At 46.4% G+C, this 14723-nt stretch overlaps 1 long non-coding RNA gene across 1 annotated transcript in view; it reads left to right on the forward strand.

The window, feature by feature from the left end:
- The first annotated feature begins 254 nt into the window (after positions 1 to 254).
- LOC122173890 (uncharacterized) overlaps positions 255 to 14723 on the forward strand; it is a 31894-nt gene continuing 17425 nt past the window's right edge. Inside the window, exon 1 of the long non-coding RNA XR_006174890.2 lies at positions 255 to 375. This is a non-coding gene — a long non-coding RNA (uncharacterized LOC122173890). The remainder of the gene's footprint in view (positions 376 to 14723) is intronic.

Here is a 14723-nt window from a genome sequence, read left to right on the forward strand (position 1 = left end):
TGAAAGCTGCCCTAACCAAATCCTACTCATATAGCCTGTAATAGGGTAGACTAGGCCCAGAGGCCCTCTGCTGTAAGACTCAGGGTCCTGCCACACCCATCCTAGGAAAGAAGCAATGGAGCTAAGTCCTCCAAACAGCCTAGAGAGACTGTGCAGGAAAGCGGCTAATCAGGGGGAGGCTGCAAAGGGCTAGCCAATCAGTGGGTTCAGGCTAGTATAAAAGGAGCTGCAGTGCTGGTGCTAGAAGAGTACAACTGGTGTGCCTGACTGGCCAAGGGAACTGTAGCCCCATAGGCAGTTTAGTGCTAGCAGGGGGTAGGGGGGGAATGAGAGCTCCTGGCTGGCTGCTGGGCCTGAACACAGAAGAGCCCTGAGGTAAGGGTGAAATATTGGTGAAGTCTGAGGCTGCAGCACATGGCTGCTAGTCTTAGGGTCCCTGGGCTGGGCCTGGAGTAGTGGGTGGGCCTGGGTCTCTCCTCCGCCCCCCCCCCCCCATAGGCTGCTGCAGAAGTAGCCTACAATTGGACCGTTATAAACCACCAGGAGGGGATCTGGTCTGTTAAGAGGCTCAGCTGGGGCCAGAACAGACCAGAATGGGTGGAGAGTCTCTGGGGAGAAAGCCCTGGGGGCACAACCCAGGGCCAGAGGTACTTAAAGACTTTGTTGGATTAATTCCCAAGAAGGGGTCTGTTTGAGTTGTGTTTTGCACAGGCTGTATCTGACTTGGCCAGAGGGCTGGGTCACTAGATGCTACCAGGGAAACTGCCAGAAGAGTTGCGATAAACTGAGAAGTGCTGACACACCTGACTAGAAGAGGGCAGTTGTGGGAAGTGGGTCCTGTTGGGATCCAGGTAGTTACATGGCCCTGTGCAAATTTGTGCAGCAGGAAATCATTGGGGTGAAGAGATACCTTTACTCTTGGCCCCCACCCAGAACACCCCCAACATGGCTGCATGGCGGGGGCACCAATGGGTGCTGTGGGCATCCTTTACCCCCTTGCCATGGTGTAGGAACAGCAGAATATACTGTCTTGGAAGGAGAAGGGCCGCTCTGGGAGACTGAATTCCAGCAACGGGCTCAGTTTTGGTTACATTCCAAGTGTCTAATGAAATTTTTGGAGAGTAAACTGCATAGGGTCCAATGTAAATAGCTGAAGAAGCATGCCCCCCCCCCAAAAGAGAGCAAATAAACAGAGTGGGGGGCAGGACAAAACAAGGATGCAGCAGCCTTGGACTCCCAAGCCCTCGTTAATAGCTGGAGAGCAGGGGAAAGGAAGTGTCTCATTGTCTCAGACTGTCATCCTTCACTCTGATGAGCACTTAGAATGTCAGGACCCCTTTCAGCAGCTCCATACAAGCAATCAGCCCCTCATGTCAGTCACTGCTGTTTGCTTGCCACCTCTCCAGCTCATTATAGGGATGCATTTAAAGAAGGCTATTCTATAACATGGAAACAGCAGGGTGGGTGGAATGCTTCTGTCCAGGCCATTTAGGGAGTGTCAGCGTTGTCCTAACACTGCTTTTCTGAGAAGCCCACCACACGGGCCCGCAGGATCTGAGCCATGGTGTTTGCGGGGGCTGAGCTCGCACTAGCTCTTGCTAAGGTTGGCACAGGAGGGAGTATGGTCTAGGGGACGGGGCACCGGATTAGTATCCTGGGGTCTATTCCTGACTCTGCCGCTGACTGGCAGTGCGAGTCCCTTCTCTTCACACTGACTAAGCTTCAGCCTCTTTATATGGGGCCTTATCTATTCCTTGCTCCTAGAGTGATTGTCTTGGAAGCCAAAACCCTGCTGGGGCTGCTCTGGGATTTGCCTTCTTAGCTCTGGGCTCTAGTATTTCCCACCCCCACCCCGATCTGTGGGTGGATCTCTCCCTGCTCATGGGGCCTGGGGTGTATTTTGAGATCTGCAGGGTTTGAGGGACAGATGGACGACTGTAGCGGGGTGGTCACCTGCTCCTGTCCTGAGGGGTTTAAAAGTGCCCAGGAGAGGGCTGTGGCTGGGAGCAAGCAGTTCCCAGGCTGAGTGGGGAAGTCGGCTCAGCTGTGGCCATGCCCCAATCAGGGCTCAGCTGGCCCTTATAAAAGCTCTGTGAGCCAGAGGCAAAGGGAGAGTCCCTCTCTCTCTGCCTGTAGAGAGGGAAGAGCCTGGTTGCTTAGGAGCTCACAGGGTACCTAGAGTGGAGCAGGGCTGGGGGAAGGCCAGAGGAGCTGGGGAGCTCTGTCCTGGAAACCTCCCCAGGTTGCAGGTTTTGTTAAAGGCCCAGAAGGGTACTGGGGGTTGCAGAGGGCATCCCAGGGGTAGGCCAAGGCAGCAGGTCCAAACCCTGCTTGCCTGTGGTGAGTGGTTTGTACACTGCAGTATGCCCCAGGGAATGGGGGCTAGATGGTGACTGGCAGTAGCTTGATACTGAGGCAAGGTGGGGATAGTGGGTGGGGGTTCCCCTGGGAGGGGAGACCCAGAAGCTGTGGGGTACTGCCAGGTAAAGGGGCATGGGGGCTAGCGGCAGGTGAGACACTGGCAGGCAGAGGGTGCTCCAGAGGCTGGCAAGCTAATTCCCAGGATGGTCAGCAGGCACCACTGCAGCGGTGAGTCATGCCCCATTACAATGGCTTTCTAAAGGGGTGCAGGGCCTGCTCCTGGCAGCATCAAGAAAACTCTCCAAAGGGGAGCCATGCTAAGGTTTTTCTCCCATAGCTCCCTCCTGTGGGATTCCTTGAATGAGGGAGTGTTCCGGGCCTCTGTGTGTTCACTGGCAAGCCACCTACAGCAGTAGATGCTTAGTGGGGGAAAAAGTTTTGGAAGATGTGGAGAGAGGCTGAGGCAATTTGGTTTCCTGTGCAATAGGCATATTAGGGACTTCAGAAATTGTCAGAGCCTTCTAACTTCCCGCTGTGTCTCTGGATTGTGTTTCTGGAGGGGTTACATACAGTGCATTTCTATGAGAGTCTGAATGAAATCAGAACATCAATGCGGTTACATTTCTTCTCACCCTTGTAGCTCCCCAGTTTCCAAGATCCAAGTTTTGGGGTGTAGAGTAGTGAAGGTGAGGATGGGGAGAGTTGCTAATTCTAGCCCCTTGATCAGGTGAATACAAATCACCTTTTTAAATTTAAATACACTTTTCTTTTAAAATAAACCCATTTAAAACCAATTTTGAAATTGTAACTAATAAGGCCTAAATTTACTATAATCTATTACCCTCTTTTAAATTAAATTAAAAAAGGTAAGCAACACATGTTTTGCTGCTGAAGTTCTAAACAGAACCAGACCACTGAATTGGTGGAAGTCCTTGTCTAAGCACCTGGAATCAATTTGTTGAACTACTAAACCAGCTTTTGATAGTAGTAGCTGCTTCTGCAGGCTGAGAGAATATTTTTCATTTCAGTTTATTCAGCTAGTTCAATGTAATTAGTTAAGCAGCCAATTGGGAGTTGAAGCAGGAAAGCTTGCTTTCCTCTTCCCATCTATGAATAAAAATGAAGTATGGAAGGATGAGCTCTACTAATTCTAAAATTTTGAAGCACATGGAGACCAGTAAAAATCAGTTCAATCTACTAACTACAGATAATACAGTTGTTTAACTCAGTTTTAAATGTAAAATGGTCTCTAAAACATTGTTCTTATTTACCCAGCACACTTAAGGTAGTTCTATTTAACTCATTAAAATAATACAAATGCTGAGTTATGCATCTTTCATTGAATTTCAGTTTTCATTTAGAAAGGGATATAAATCACAAATAAAAATTGTCTAGTAAATAAGCAATTCATCATTCACCATTTTCTAGCATGATACAAATATAAAAAAATGAATAAATGCATAGTAAGCTATATAATTGCTTACATTAATGTATAGAGACATTGTAATCTCTTGATTAGCAAAAAGTCCCAAATTTAATAGGCTATATTTAGTTGCAAATTTACATATTTTAATGAGAATCCACTTTTCTTTTAGGAAAAGAACTAGAAAATACAATGCAAAACAAGATTAAAATAGATTATTTAAATCAAGCTTTCCTGCTTGTTTTAAATCATGGTTAAAATTGGAGATAAGAACTTTGGTTTAAACCAATCTTGCTCTTCATTCAATACCCCAAAGACTCTGGGCTATCCCCAAGCCTGGCTTACTTTTTGGAGGGAGCGGAGGCAGAGCATGGGGCTAAGAGTTTTTTTTTACACATGCTGATGTGGTGCACTCAGCTGTCTCTGGGACTCATAGCTGTCAGCAAATGTGAGACAATTATTTGAATTTGATTTAGTGGAAAAAAATATTGTCGTCTGATCAGAAAGAGCCTGGGAGCAGGCAGAATGGAGTTTAAGAGGCCAACAGATGGAGGACCGTGGAAATGACTGAGATGGGGGGGGGGGGGAATGAATGAGCAGTAAAACATGAGAATTTGCAAACTTATGTGGTTTTGGAGTTTCGTGGACTGAAGACTTCAGCTGAGCCTGCTTCCCAGCATCACAGCTTCATTAGCTCTGCTTATGCTTTATCATCATTTAAGGCATGTTAAGTACTAGTGAAAGATCCTGGATTGACAGCCCCAGAGAGTGAGGCTTTCAACATGCTGCCTTACCAGCACTGTTGTTACTGTGTATTATTGATTAAAGCCACAACCCCTGAGATACAGGGATAGCATCGAAGAGAAGGGGGTTTGGTCTTCATGACATGTCCTATCCAAGCTGGGTGACTAAAGTGCTTTCAAAAAAAAAATGAAGATACTTTTGTGGTGACATTTTAAGATCACAAAAATCATTCAAAAGACTTATTTGTTTTGTCTTTTTGAGTCAACAGTGAACATATTTCTTCGAGTGGAGAATATTTTTCAGTTGCTTAAATTTGTCTACATGAGACAGTTGCAGTTGAATCAGTTTTGTACTGGTTTAACTAGATCAGTTTTAAAAGTGTGGCAGGAGGCTCTGGCTTGCATACGAGTGGTTTATATTTTGGTTTAGTTAATTGTGTTCCTAATCAAAGTAAGCTAAAATAATCCACTTTGTGGCCTTTTGCACCAATGTAACTATTAGTTTACATTCCCACCTTAAGTTATACCAGTGCCATGTTCTTATGTAGACAAGGCCCAGGTGCGTAAATGAGCTCATCGCAGAACACTAATCAAGTGTTGCCATTGTTCACTCTGAGCAAAGTAACTGCTCTGATAGTGTTGACTCTCTTTTTTTTCGCTCCAAACACTGTTCATTACAGTGGACTCTCATTCCACTGGTCTGTTTGCTCCTGATAAACAAAGCAAATTCTGCTCAGTGCCACTAAGCATCTTGAAGTAACATTTTGTAGTTTAAATAACACACATACCTTAGTGAAATGGGACAGTCAGATGTCCTGAAAGAAGATCCCAGGGCAGCAAGACTGTCCTGGTAAAGCTACCTTGTGTATGGCCAACAATGGGGCCAACTGTGCTAATGGTGTTTGATTGTTCAGTGGCCTGGCTTTTGGTCACTACTGAGTCTGACTAGCCCTGCATTTGAACGGCTGCCAGGCAGGTAGACAGCTCTGGGTTGTCAATTTGCCCCATGATGGTTGATGATGATTCAAACTCCCCAATAGCAACATACATGGGCTGGCTGGAGGTGGTTTGAAATGATTGTGTTAGTGGCTATGAAATAAAGGGGGCAGGGGAAGAGTAAAGACAAACAAATGAGAATCCCACACTGCCTTAAATTCCTTTTCCTTCTGTTACTTGGAGCCTTTCCAGATGTGGCAGTGAGCTGCTAGGCTCTGAATCCGTTACCCTGCTGGTGAGGTGGGTACACAACTGTCCTTCCAGGTCCTGAGAAAAAGGACAAATACCAGAGGACTGTGGGGCTGTACTTACCATGCAGGGCCCTTGGGATTATGTGGCTGAGAAGATAATCAGATCGCTTCAGTGAAACGATTAACATTCAGCAATATCTGGCTGGACTTCCATGGGCCTGACTTCTGCTGTTCTTTAAGGGTGTGTGAATGTGGGAGAAGGTACAGAGACGGCAAGAATCCTGACCTTAGATTGGCAGGTAGAAGGGTGGGATGGTGGAGGTGAAGGGGGATTGCTGGCATGGGTGGGAACATGGATGCATCGTAGCTGGAAGTCCAAGGCTAACCCTGGGGGAACATGTGCAGTACTTCCAACAGGTAGCTGAAGATGCTGCTTCACACCCCTGTGGAAGGCCTACCTAGATCAGCAACTTGCAAGCAGAATGTCTCTGGAGACTGCGGCTCAGATGCCAGGCCTCGTGTGCTGCACCCTCCACTCTAGATCTGGTTCAAGTTCTTTGGGCCCCCTTTGATCCACGGAGAGGCAGGAGAGCTTGTCACCCAGGGATCCTGGGGCTGCATCCGCTGGATGCACATGTGCGGGAGCCATCTTTCACCACATCCCATGTAGCTGAGCCAAAAGGCCACAGGGTTGGTGTGAACCAACAGGCAGTTTGTGAATATGGGAAGCTCTTAACTGGACCCGATGGCTCAAAGGAGAGGGAGACCGTGTTATCGGTCCCCTTCCTGTAGCCCCAGACCCTCTGGGCAGGGCAGTGCCTGCTCCTTCAGGCACAGTCCCACCAATTTAACAAGGGGGGGGACAAACATTTGAATTGTATGTGCCTCCACTCGACAGCTTCTTATTGGAAAGCCCTGGGATGACATGGTGCTGGAACTTCCCTCTCCTGCCTAAGGTTTGACCTGCTCTTTCTAGTCTCTCCTCCGTAATGACGAACAGCTCTTCTTTCCTGTACAGCCTCTGCCTTTCCTCCTCCTCCTCCTCTTCCGCCTCACTGCCTTTCAGCGGCTCATGAGTTGTCATTCTGTGCTGCACAGCCTGCCACCCACTTGCCTCACTGAGCTTAAAAAAGCAATTCTGAGTACACGCTGCTGAGCAGCCCGGGGATCACAGGCTGGGGAATCCAGCTCTAAGAGCCTCCCCTGGGACAAGAAATTCCTAGCCCTGGATTAAAGCCCAAAGAACTAAAGCAGAGAGAGGTAGCATGGTCTAGTGGAGCTTCCACTAGATTGGGACTCGGGATACTTGGATTCTATTCCTGCCTCTGCTCTGACCTCCAGCAAGTCACTTTGCCTCTTTATCCTCCTACCACTTGTCTCTGTAGACTCTAAAGTTCTTCAGAGCAGGGACTGCCTCTCGCTGTGTGTCCATGTAGCACCCAGCACAGTGGGGTCCTGATTTCTAGGCACTATCATAATGTTACTAATTTTCAAAAGGGCCCCCTGATTGCAGGTGTCTCTGTTTTTAGGGGCCCAGCTGGAGACCCCTTGGACCTGTTTTTTCCAGGGATTCTGCAGCCCTGGTGACTTCATTTGGAATGGGGGGGTCCAGAGTCTGTTCTCTACATCCCCAGTCTGTTCATTAGGGCAATGTGGAGTGATGTCCCAGGAATCTCAGGCATGTGCCAGGTTTATTATTGTGATTGCTGAGAGCTGAGTGTGCTGCCCTTGTCTCCCTTGCTGAAAGAAGCTACTGCATTCTCCTTAAATGGCACTGAAATTGTTTCATTTAATTCATGAGGAATCTGTTGCTATGGGTTGGGTTTTTTTTTAACTTAGCAGATATTGAATCTTTGTTCCCCCTTTTCTGTCTGTAAAGGGATACAAGTTACACTTTAAGTTCAATTTATTCGTTGCTATGTATTCATTAGATCCTGGTTAGTTACTGCATTATTTAATGGGATTGATGATGTAATTAAGCCATAGGCAGACATTAAACAACCAGAACAGTCAGGGAGGTTTAGGATCTTTTACTACTATGTTCCTAGCATTATACAGCTTCTAATTTTATAACAATTACTCTAACGGGTTGGTTAAATCCACACACTTCAAGCATACTGAAAACACAAACCGTAATGCTAGAGAAGTGCAGGGATAGGGATGCAGCTGAGGAGGGCATCATCACCCATGACTTCCACTCCTTCGCTCTACTATAAAATAGTCTATGACCTCTTGCTATAGACTAGGACTCTCTCTTTTCTTTTGCTTTGCTTCATGTTCTAGGTCGGCCTTGTTCAGATTCTAAACTCTCAGGGGCTCACTTTTTAATACTAATTTTAAAAAAATCCTTGAAATACTGTGCAGCAGTCACATCACTCTCTGCATTTTATTAATAATGGCCGAGCCCCACAAAGCGTTGGAGTGAGATGTCCTTGGGAGCCTTGGGTGAAAAATAATGTACCTAACACATTCATAATTGTTAATGAATGGGGCATCACTGTTTCCCCTTCAATAGACAGGGAAACTGAGGCAGAGACTTGCCTTAAGGCAACACAGCAAGTCCCTGTCAAAGCCAGGAATAGAACTCAGGAATCCTGAGTGCTAGCAGTCCACTGCACTAACCACTAGTCATCACTCACAGTCCAGGGTTAAAGCCAGTCCTACCTCTCTAGTGAAGTCAATGGCATCCTTCCCACAGCCATCCATGGATGTCAGATCAGGGCCTTGATTAAGTTGCTTTGTACCCAGTTTCCTGGGTGAGTGATTCCACACAGGAAGTGGTCCCAACCTCCCTAAGGCCCTATCCTCCCTTTGGGCACTCTGGCAGCTTACAGGGGCCTGGGAATGGGAATAATGCCTATGCAGAAGGTCCCCCTATCAGGTTTAGGCTGCCACAAGGGCTCTGGACTCCCTGCTCCAAGCCCCACAAAGGCGACAACAATAAAAGTTAGAGCATATATGGGAACTGCCAAGGTGGCTTAAAGCAACCGCAGTCCCCCACTGTCCTGCGCCTCACCTAGCACACTTACAGTGTGGAGTAGGGGCTGTGTGACACGCTGCAGGGAGAGTCAGGCTGCGTCCATGTACACATGCAGCAGAGGGGAGACAGCAGGATGCTACCCTGCTAAAAGCAGTGGAGAGCTGTGTAGGATACGTACCCTGGGGTTCTGGCGTGGCTATACGCTACTTGCCTAAGCAGCACCTCACTGTCTAGGTGGTTATTTACACCCATGCTGGCGGGGCATGCAGTGTCAGTAGGCTTCACACTGCCATAATGTCTACACTAGAGCTTACAGCTGTGCCACTGTAAGGTGTCTTGCTCTAGGCCTATTGGGGGGAGAGCACTCCTGTAGACACCCTTCATCCACCCCAATGAGCAGTGGTAGCTATGTCAGTGGGAGAAGCTCTTATGATGTTCAGGGGGTGGAATATTCACACCCTTGAGCAAAGTACATTTTGCCAACATAAGTGGTAGTGTATACATAAGCCATTGCTAGAGTTAGATATAATACGAATCATCCTGATTCACTTTTAAATTCCCAAAGATCATGGCACGTACCCAAGCAGACCAGCAAACAAGCCCGCTCAGACCTGCTCATCGCTGATCAGGACACTGCAGAGGATAAGCCAGGCATGAGTTGGAAGCTCCAGATTTCATGGGCCCATGCAGTGGTCTGCAGTGAAGGATGGGAATGGAGCTATCCAATGCAGGACAATCATTGGTGTGCCCAAGGATCTTGCATTGTCTGGAAGTAGGCAGCCAGGGCACAACTGGGGTTCTTTCATCCAGTTTGCCTAGTTACTATGGGCACTGTGCTGGAGGCTTAGGGAATGTGGTGAAGCTCTAATGACCTCAGTGGGAAGTTGTGTTGAGAGAGCGCTTCCTGGTGCCTTATCTGCCCAGGGATATCAGCAGCAAGGATTGTATCAAATTGTAATTACCAGGCCTATATTTGCACTAATTGGCTCTCTGGAGTAAAGTTACTTCCAATTTGTATATTATGGGTGCACAGCAGGAAGTGATTTGGAGCTGAGCAGGTTGTGTGAGATGATCTGTCAAGGATCAGCTGTAACTACAAAGCAGGGGATGGGGTGAGTGGGTGAAACAAATGTCAGAGTAGCAGCCGTGTTAGTCTGTATCCGCAAAAAGAACAGGAGTACTTGTGGCACCTTAGACTAACAAATTTGTAAGGTGCCACAAGTACTATTCTTCTTGAAACAAATGTGTGCAATATGCCCCCTGGACAGAGCTAGAGGGTGAATTCTCTGACCCTACCCCTTGCCTAAGGGCATCTGCCATGGACTCCTTGCACCTGATGGAAATACTTCAGTCAGCTGCAAATGTAGTAACATGGCCTGTATTTCTGCTTTTGGGACTGTAGTAGATTGGGACACCAGGAGCAGTAGCATTACTGTGCACTCAGGAAGGGCCATGGCTTAGGAAAGCAAAACGGGCAATAATTTTGACATATGTCTGCAGGTCTGTGCTCAGAATTCACCCCAGCTCAGCACAGACATCCAGCTGTATTCTCCTCCACCCAGAGTGTGCAGCCTGGGTCCCTTGTTCATGGGCACCAAACTGTAATTCAACTTCTGCCTTCAGTGGAGGAACAGACTGAGCTGTTCCTCCCAGGCCATGAATCTTATGCGTCTATACAAAAGCATGCCCATTTTATTGGCTTATGCTCTTCACCTCTAAAAGCCCCCTGTGCATTGTAGGCAGGATTGTTTTATATCCCATCATGATAAAAAGTGCACAGCAATTAGGAAAAGTCCAGAGGAAAATACTGTCTCTGAATACTTACTAAGGTTTCACAACTGAGATGCCATGCTCTGATGCTGGAATGTACATTTGGACTACACTTTACTCTGTAATTAGCTCATATTTGTCTCTGACTTCAACTAATATTTAGCAGTTTGAAGCTTGGGACCTGCATTACTTCAGCAAAGCAATAAAAAAAAAATAGGTATGTAATTGAAATGCTGCTGGGCTCCTGTGGGACCCTAGTATGTTGCTTCATTCTGCTGAATGATAAAGATATGTTGCCCTGATCAGAGGCAGATAAGTAGGCTGGCTGAGGCTGAATCCCACAGGCAAGCCCTAATCGAGCAGTCTGTTTGTTAACTATCCGTCTTTTTGTGATATTTGGTTTGCATAATGTGATAATAGAATAATGTGATCATTCTTTAAGGGGGAAATGAATCCAAATTAGGGGTAGTGGGGCAGAGGGTGGAGAAGCAATGCAGTCTAATCTTTCTCCATGGCAGACTTTTATCATACGCTAAATGAGCCAATTCTCAAGGCTTCGTTTTGGACCAATTTACTGCCCGTTTTGGAATCCACTTAACTACCGCAGTGTGAAGCAATAATCAGCTTGTGGTAAAACTCTGTGCCATACACAAACGTGTGTGTGTGTATCCTTCATTGTTAGTTAATGCTGATATTACAATGGAAGCCCAAAGAGTCTCACTGGGATTGTGTTAGGTGCTGCACATAGAACAGAAACAGCCCATGTCTCAGAGACTCTACAAGACACAGACAGACAAAGGGTAGAAGATGTCTATGTATGTGGACAGGTACATACAGTAGCAGTCGGATCCCCAACAGGTACAAATGGTGCAGCTCTGTAGAAGTTAATGGAGTTACACTGCCAATGCAGTATATGAACTTAAGCCTTAGCCCCCATGTATGGAACAGAAACATACTTTCCCTGAATTCAGAACACCACAACAGAACTTCATCAATGAAATTCTATCTGGGGTCATTATGTGCTTCCCACCTCAATGACCCCTGCAGTTTCAAATAGCGATGGCATAATAAATGATATGACAATATAATGCAATGTTGTGAGCTTCTAACAAGTTGCCACCCTCACCCAAGAGTGGGTGAGATCATTTCTGTGTATTTTGATTGGAAAGCACTTTGGGGCACTTTAGCATGGAAAGCACTGCATAAATACAGGCTATTGCTATTCTATTCTAGTCACATCAATAAGTAACACATTATCCTGGGGGGGACAAAACTGAAAATAATGCAAAGAAGGTAGGTAAGAAATAGGGTGTGGTTTTTTAAATCTAGTCTCTGTACTGATATCAGAGCTCTGAAAAAAATCAGACAATCCTAGTCCAGATTCTCACTAATCTCCTATCCCTGGGACATCCTCATCAAATTTTGGCTTGATGGGTTCTTCACTCTGGTCAGTGGGGGCATGTTGCATTAATTGGCTAGTTGTTACCTTTGCAAAGGGGCTTTAGTTTTCTTTTCACATTTCTTACTCAGGCAAAACTCCCTTTTGAAATCAATGGGTGAGAGTTTAGTCTGAGAGTGTTAAGGAACCAATCATGCCAACACTTCGTTGGCTACTGTGTATGATCTCACTGACATCGGTGGGACAGATTGGCAATAGTAGGTAGGGGGCTATGCCTTGTATGCATTACTTTTTTACTTTAGCGAAGGACTTCACAATTTGATCTATTGTTACTTACTTGGAACACTTAATTTCAAGGGTTGAGTAGAGATGAGCCCTGAAATGAAATCCAGCATCCAGACAAGTCCTTAAACTTCAGCAAAGTTTAAATTTACATCCACATCTTGAGCACCATCTCAGGCCAGTCTCTGGTCTGCTAAGCCATCTAGTTCTTATTCTTCTGAAAGTAACTCCAGATGCTACTCTTATTATGCACAGTCCTTTCTTGATTCTTACTAAACTAATTTCCAGAATACTATCCTGCACCAGTGAGTTTCACAGGTTAATTATTTATTATAATAAAAGTGTTTCCTTTTATTCATTTTAAATGTATTGCCTTCTAATTCTATCCAGTGCTCACTTGTCCTTGCATTATGGAAAAGGTTAAATATTATTGCTGTTAATGGGAACAAATTGAATTAAGCAGAGAAAATATGCCTGGAGGGAGAAATTCAGAAATTGGTCTGGAGTCCTTTGGCAGAAGGAACAGCTAAGTGGTAGCTTTCCCCACACACTGTATCCTGCCCACGTGACTCAACCCTGACTTAGAAGGGTGACAGGGGAGGTTGGCCTCCATTAAAACCAAATTCTTCATCTCTGCTAAGATTAGTGGCAAGGAGGACAATCAGTGCCACTTGGGATACTAGCTTTTATGACATATGCCTGTGCATTAGGCCAGTGTGTATTGAAGTCTGGGCTGTCCCCGCTCTCTCTGGGAGGGGTGCTGGACAACTACCTCGGAGTCACAGAATGGCTTCAAATGATAGCCAGAGTTTTGTTGGTCATTTTTTAAAAAAAGTGTCTACCTGTTATTGGTGTTTTTAAAAAAAAAACAAAAAAAAACCCTTCATAATATAAAGCAAATGTAACTGATGCAGCAGTGTCTGCCTGGGTTTGCAGAAAGCCTGAAACAGTATCTGAGATGTGAATTGTCCCATTCATTTCAGATGCTAATGATACTTTAAATGTCAACATTGTTAACTGCACCACTGTTCACCAACGCATGTAAGAAAGGAGGATCATATTCTGAAGCTCTACACCAGTGGTGAGATGTATGAGCCAATAACAATACATGGTGAGGTTGTAGGAGTGCGATGGAAGGGAAAAATGTGTTTTTCCTGAAGTGTGGGCTCAGCTTTTGAAAGCTAGGGAAATTTTGCATTATGCCGTGGACTAAAACTCACTAACTCATCTCAGGCAAGCCACTGGACAGCCGTTAGAGGAATGACTTTTGAATGTTATCAGCCTAGGTTGGCTGGGCTAGATTTGAAAGTAGGAAAAAGGACAGAGCCCAAGCACCAGTCTCCTGAGCCACTCAATCCCTTGGTCTACTAAGCAGTCAATAGGCCCGCTCCTCAGCTGGTGTAAAATTGCACAGCTGTACAGCCTTCAGGGGAGTGATGCCATTTTACTCCAGTTGAGACTCTGGCCCAATACATCTCATTCCACTACAGTATGTTTCAAGTGGGATATTAATGCTTCCTGGTAAGTTTGGCTCAGAACAACAGTGCTAGTTTAAAAGCAATCCTTAATTTCAACTCGTCTGGATGGTCTATTGGGGATCCCCTCCCTCATTCTGACACGTTTTCTATCCCACACGTGATGGCTCAATATTTCTCTTTTGCCCACCTCCTTCTCCTCCCCCCCCCTCCCCTTCCCAGACTCCAGCAGCCCTTGGAAACTGACCTCTCTGTAACTGAACTAAAGCATGAGGTCACTGGGGGAAGGTTCCATGGTGCCAAAGGGCCAGCCCTCTTCCAGACTCCTCACCAGCCTCACACCAGCAGGGAACGGAGACCGAACGTGCCTTCCCCACTTGTGGGAAACTCTGCATCCTTTTTGTGTGGCTGAGCGTGGAGGGGTTTCTTCTGATGGGCTCTCATCTCACTCGAGCAGAGCTCTCCAGAATGACTGACGGTTGTGGGGGGAACTTACCCCATCGTGTGAATCTTGGACAAAGCAGCAGTAACGCATTCCTGATCTGCTTTGGAGAGGGCTTCATTACACGGTTCCCTGCCCAGAGCACCTTTCCCTATCAGCCTCGCTCAGGGTTTTTCATAGCTATCTCTCTCTATCTTGTACCTCTGGGTGAATGTGGGACTCTTTGATCATCTGGGATTACATTGGGCATTATGAGCTTTCAAACAGTGCATGCTTCTGATTCAAAAGTGGGTCATGTACAGTAGTGTGCTGGAGACGCTTTGATGTGTAAAGAAAGGGAAGGAGGGCTGGGGGAAGGAGGATTGCGGAACTCTCCGCTTGCTGGTACTAGTCAAATGACAGTGAGCACCCGTCCAAATGAACTGCTTTTACTAGTGCAGTGCTGGGAGTTTGACCTGGCGCAGTAGCTGCTCTGTACTGATTCCCTGACTTCTTTCCCTGTTACAGCAATTACTGGTGGCTGCACCACTGCACAACTCGTGACAGAGGAATGACAGGCACAGCTGTGGAGAACAGGAAAAGGGCCCAGAGTCAATGCAGAGTGGCTGTAGCAGAACCGTGTAGTCCAATGTGGTGTTCCCAGCTCAGTCACTCTCTTTTC

This window comes from Chrysemys picta, chromosome 16 (genome assembly GCF_011386835.1).
Source record: "Chrysemys picta bellii isolate R12L10 chromosome 16, ASM1138683v2, whole genome shotgun sequence".
Taxonomy (NCBI): domain Eukaryota; kingdom Metazoa; phylum Chordata; order Testudines; family Emydidae; genus Chrysemys; species Chrysemys picta.